Below are 6,000 nucleotides of genomic sequence, written 5' to 3'. Positions count from 1 at the left end.
AGTGACAAGGGCGCCTGGGTGGCTCAGATGGTTAAACGTCTGCCTTCGGCTCAGGTCATGATCCCAGGGTCCTGGGATCGAGTCCCGCATCGGGCTCCCTGCTCAGCGGAGAGCCTGCTTCTCCCTCTGCCTCTCTCTCTCTCTGTCTCTCATGAATAAATAAATAAAATAAAATCTTTAAAAAAAAAAAAAAAAGAAATGAGAGTGACAAGACATCTACACAGGATCATCACTGATTGGTTTGTCTTGAACATGAAGACCCCGCCTTAGGACCCTGAGATCTGTGGATTCTGCACAAGAAGGTGGGGGCAGGGGGGCCTCTGTGAAGGGGGTTTCAAGATGAAGGGGTAGAGGAATTTCCCAGAAAGAGGCTGTGCCTACAAAGAAATATATTAGTAGAAAGGGCTTTCCAGAAGGCTCTATAGAAGTACTGAGAAGGTGTCTCCCAGCATAAATTCAAGCAGTCAAATGACATGACTCCTTCCACTTGGGCTTCAGAATTTGTTACAAACCCTGGCTCCAGAAATTTCTGCTGTTTTGCCACTGCAGTGGCTTTATCCCAGTTAAGAGATTAATCTGGAATCCTGATCTGATCCTTAAAACAAAGGAATCAAACCCCTGCATATGGGATTTGCATCTTTTATTCTGTGGGAAATTGGGTCCTCAGTTGTTTTCGTGGAATGTGAGCACACTAAAGGCCTCCCTCTCCCTTTGGGGCTACGATTAAAAAGAACTCTTGGCTTTAAAAAAAACAAAACAAAACAAAACAAAACAAAAAACCCACACACAAAAAATCGCTGTGGGGGTAAAGTCCTTATTGAACAAAGTTTCAAAATTAGATAAAACTTGCAGTCCACACACTTGAGACTGCCAGGCACCTCCCTTCCACCGTGGGCGCCTCCCTCCCACTGTTACCAGAGAAAAGCAAAGAGACAGCTCCAGGAACCAGCCACTCCCCAAGTCCGGGGCTTGCTCTGGATTTCTTGTCAGCTTACATCTCTCTGAGCAGAGACAGCCCCTAGACAGCTATGGTTTTTCTAATTAGCTTCTAATATGCTTGGCATAAATTGTCCTTGGTTGGGGTGGACTTTACTTTTAACATGCTGCCATTTTTTTAATCTATTCACTAGCAAAGTTTGTCTAGTTTTCTTTGTGTGTGCATGTATTGGATTAACTGAGGTTTTGGTATCAAGGCTATTAACAAGAGTAAGACTAATCAGCATCCTCCCCATCCCACCCCCAACTTGGTTGAAATGTAAGATGATGGACCCCATGCTAGGTCAATGGCATCAGTAACCGCATTTTGACAAGATCTCCCAGGAATGCATATGGATGTTATAGTTTGAGAAGCAGCCCCAGGCCCTGCATTTACTGAGAACTGTTCCTCACATAATCTCAGTGCAAGCAACCTGGCTCTCCCACCAGCATCTCCTTCTTTCCAGCTCACCCCCGTTCCTGTGCGGATTCCAACAATCCTTCTGCCCATCATTCCATTGATTCTACCACGTTTATGGGGTCTCTCCTCTACCACCGCCCCCACCTCCCCCCACCCCAATTTGCTTACTCCCCTCTCATCTGGCTTGGATTCAACAGCTGGTCATTGTCATTATTACTTCCTTGCACATACATACCTCTCCTTCCTTTCCCTTTCTCTCTCCACAAAAATAACCCTGGTGGAATCCTACTCCCCACCTTCCTGTGCCTGCACCTGCCCAGCAAAATGTGGCCAGTGAAAACACAGACTAACCCTGCTGACCAATCCTTCTTTACACCTTCTCCTCTTCCCTCAAGTTTCCAACACCTCCTCCCTCTTCACACTCCAAACTGATGACCTTGCTTCCTGTTTCCCTGAGAAAATAGAAGCTCTCAGAAGGACAAGTCCCCACGTTCTGGCACCTCGACCATCCGGCTCCCTGCCTCTATGCCCACACTCTGCCTGCCCTCTGTTACCGTCCGTGAACACCGGCCTTTCTGGTACCCGAGGCCAGACCTTCTCTTCTTGCTTGCTCAAGGACAGCTCTCCAGAAAATGCCCCCCACCCCACATGCCTGCATTATCGAATTCTTCCTCACTACTAATTCATTCCCATCAGCACGCAAACAGGCTTCCGTTCTAGAAACAAAACAAAATGAAACAAAACAAAACAAAAATCTGCTTTGACCCTACATTCCCCTCCAACGATCACCCTAATTCTCTGCTCCCCTTCAGAGCAAAACTTCGTGAAAAAGTTGTCATGGTCTCTTTCTAGAGCCCCATTCTTTCTAGGTCTCATTCTTTCTAGAGACCACTCCAAGCAGGCTTTCCCACCCACCTCTGTTACAGTGACGCTTACCAAGGCCACTAGTTACCTCTGCGGTGCTGACACCAATGTCCAATCGCCACCACTAGCCTTACTTGAACTATTAACTGCATTTGATGCCATGAATCCATCCTCCATCCCTGGTCTTCCAGCACACTGATGCTTTCCTAGGTCTCCCCCTGCCACCCTGGCTCCTTTCCTCAGAATCTTTTGCTGGTTCCTTGTTATCTTCCTGACTGACCTCTCAGTATTGGGGGTCTCAGGCTCATCCCTGGCCCCTATACTTCACTAATACTCACCCCCTAAATGATCTCATTGAGTCCTGAGATTTTACCTATTCTGCGGACTCCCAAAATTCTATCTCCAGCCTGGACCTCTCCCCCAAGCCCCAGACTTCTATATCTGGCTTCCTACTTGGATGTCTAACAGGCAGCTCAAACTCAATATGGCCCCAGATGTATTCTTGAGTTCCTCCCTTCCCATCTGCTTCTGTTTAAATCTTCCTCATTTCACCAACTGTATCTTCCAGTTGCTTGAGAAAACAAAAACCAAAAAACTTTAGAATTCAGCAAAAATCTGTCAGCTCTACCTTTTAAATGTGCCTAGAACCTGACCACTTCTTTTTTTTTTTTTTTTTTTAAGATTTTATTTTTATTTTTCGACACACAGAGAGAGAGAACGCAAGCAGGGGGAGTGGGGGAAGCAGGCTTCCTGCCGAGCAGGGAGCCTGATGTGGAACTCGATCCCAGGACCCTGGGATCATGACCTGAGCTGAAGGCAGACGCTTAACGACTGAGCCACCCAGGTGCCCAGAACCTGGCCACTTCTATACTCTTCCACTGCTACCACCCAGGGCTGAGCCTGTCTTCTCTTGACTGGATTATTTCAAAAGCCTTCTAACCTGTCTCTTGGCTGAAACCCTCAGGCCCTTCCGCCTGGTCCTTACAGCCTTTTGAAAGGTCAGCCCATGGCCTTTCTCTGCCCGAAACCCTCCAAATAGCTTCCCATCTCATGCAGAGTGAAAACCAAAGTCCTCACTTTGTTCTATTTGGCTCCCATTCTCTCCTCCTCTTTCCCCCTTCCCCTCCCTCAGTGCGCTTGCCTTGTTGGGCTCCCTGGTGTCCCATCTCAGGGTCTTCATCCTTGCTGTTCCCTCTGCCTTTCCATACACAAAGCTCACAGCGTGCTCTTTCTTCATGAAGCTGTTCCCGGTAGGAGTGCTATAAATAACAGTATCTTTCCTTCTCTCCCCTCCTTAGCCTGTGTTGTTTGTCTCCATAGCACCGGAAACCATCCAATGTCATATATGTGCTGGTTTACTTATTGGCATGTCTCAGGAGCAGGGACTGTTTTGTTCACTGCCCCGCCGCCTAGAATAGCGGCATACAGTAGATGCTCGAAAATACCCGTTCAATGACAAATTAAAAACAAAGCAACAGAGTGAAACAAAAATATACACGCATGGCATTTCTACGTAGCGGACTCTGCTGTCAGACCTTTGCAATGCATTATCTCATTTATCCGCGGAAGCCTATCGTACTGTATTGCTATACTTGTGTGTGTGTGTGTGTGTGTGTGTGTGTGTGTGTGTGTGTGTAAAGGAACCCAGGCATAGGGACATGAAATAATCCATGGAGACCACAGAGCGGAGCTGGAGTTTAAATCCAGGCTGTTGAATCCTATTAATCTGGACCATTCCATCACTTTCTGCACTCTCTCAGAGGATGCTAAATGAGTCATCTGTCCCTCGCAAGTATGAAAGAATCGGTTCACACAAAGTCGCCCCTGGCTTTTAGAAAAAAATAAAGCTTTGTTAACAGTTGAGGAAGTGGTCGTAGAAAGCGGACGTAGGATTCCTCCAGGAAGAGTGCTGAGACAGCCGAGAAAGGCTGAGCACCAACCTTTAAGCGGCAGGTGAAAGAACCCCGGTCCTCCCCGGCTGCTTTTCCTCTGCGTCCCCTCCTGCTTGGGCCTAGGCGCGGACTGCGGTGTTCCGAGTCCGCCCGGCCGCTGGGGCGCGCCCGAGGCCGCAGGGGGCGTTGCGGCACCGCCCGACGTCGCGCCCTCGGCGGCTGCGCAGTGCGTACGTCAAAGCCGGGCTCGGGCCGGGACCGGGGAGCGGCGCGGCCTGGGAGAGACTGATCCTCCAGGAGCCGGCGAAGGCGAAGGCGGCGCCTGGTCCGGCAGTAGCAGCCGCAGCCGCAGGCCGAGCGAGTGAGCGCAGCAGTGCGGCGGCCGCCGCGGGAGCCCCTGGGCCGCCGTCCGCCCGCGCAGCCGCCGCCGCGGGAGCCCGTCGCCGGGAGCAGGAGCAGGCGGAAGACAACGGAGGGGCCGAGCGCCCGAGCCGCGCCGCGGGGACCGAGCGAGCAGCCCGAGGCGGCGGCGGCGGCCGAAGACGGGGACGGCGACGACGCGGAGGCGGAGAGGGAGCCGCCCGGCCCAGCCCCGTGAGTGACCCCCGTCCCGGCCCTGCTCGCGGCGCGGACGCCCGCCCGGCTTCCGCTTGTCCCGGCCCGTCACCGGCCCCGGGCTGCCTCCATTTTCTCGGGTGGCGGAGGCGGCGGGCCCCGTTGGCCCGCCTGGCCCGCCCTCCTCGCTCGGCTCGGCCCGACCCGGGCCCCTCGCGGAGCCTTCCCCCCTTGCCCCCGCCGGCGCGGCGCCCAGTGGCCTGCGGCCGGGGCTCCGGGAGCCCGGTGCTCCTCTGCCACCCCTCCGCGGTTCTCCGGCAGGACAGGCGGGTGGGGGCGTCCGCGGCCGGAGTCGGGTGGGCAGGGAGGTGCGGGCCGGGCCAGCTGTCACTCCCACCGCACACGGGCTCTGGCCACCTCGCTCCTGGCCCCTGGTAAACTTCCTGTTATGGGGAGGCAGGCAGGCAGGCAGCATCTTTCGGGAAAATGCCTAACTGACTTCTGGTTAGGAATTGTGCGGCCGGAGCGTTCCCGAGTTCGGTTGAACCAAGCCGAGCCCTGCACTGCGTGCAGGCGCCGTGGTCGGTCCGCGCCGGAGGGATTCAAAGGTGAACCGGGGCCCACGGTCCCCACCCCCGAGGAGCTTACGCTCTGGTGTGGGAGATAAGACCAGTACACAAATAACCTCGATACCGGAAAAGAGGTGATAAGTCCTGTGAAAGAACTACAAAGTGTAGAAAGGCACCCAGGGATGACCGGACCGATCGATCACTTCCGCCTCGCAGAAATCTGGAAGACTTCCTGGGCGAGGCGGTGCCAAGCTGGGTCTTGAAGGCCCGATGGGGTTTGGGAGAGGACGGATGGGGAAAAGACGGTATGTGGAGGGGCAGCAAACTAGAGGACAAAGATAAAAAGGCATAGTCTAGAAATAGTGAATCATTCAGTTGCCTATGGCCATGTTGGGGAGTTAAGGGTAGGCTAAAGAGGTATTGGGGGGCCAGATCCTTGAATACTGTAGAGGAGCTGTTTGAGTGGCAGTCTAAGGTAAACTTAGAGCTCATTACTCAGTGACTCATGAGCCCGGAAATGTAAGCTAGGAGATACTAAAGGCGGTCTTGTGAAAGAAAGAGAAGGAGGCCCAGTAAAGAGTTGACATTCTGTGCCTTGAATATAATGCAGTTTGAGATCGATTTTGACAGCTACGAATAAATTCACGTCCAGGCTAAGCAAAGTACCTTTTGCAAAAAGCTTCATTTAGATATCATGCTCTTAAGAGGTAATGGAAAGATGTGT

General features: G+C 52.6%; 1 protein-coding gene across 1 annotated transcript in view; it reads left to right on the top strand.

The window, feature by feature from the left end:
- Nucleotides 1–4,392: 4,392 nt before the first annotated feature.
- The window catches only part of CAB39 (calcium binding protein 39), an 84,810-nt gene continuing 83,202 nt past the window's right edge, over nt 4,393–6,000 (top strand). Inside the window, exon 1 of the mRNA XM_032400202.1 lies at nt 4,393–4,746. The gene's annotated coding sequence lies outside the window, so the exon portion shown is untranslated. The remainder of the gene's footprint in view (nt 4,747–6,000) is intronic.

The sequence above is a fragment of the Phoca vitulina genome, unplaced genomic scaffold, assembly GCF_004348235.1.
Source record: "Phoca vitulina isolate PV1807 unplaced genomic scaffold, GSC_HSeal_1.0 scaffold1, whole genome shotgun sequence".
Taxonomy (NCBI): Eukaryota; Metazoa; Chordata; class Mammalia; order Carnivora; family Phocidae; genus Phoca; species Phoca vitulina.
Note: the sequence above shows the minus strand (reverse complement) of the source record. Positions and strands in the feature narration are given on the sequence as shown.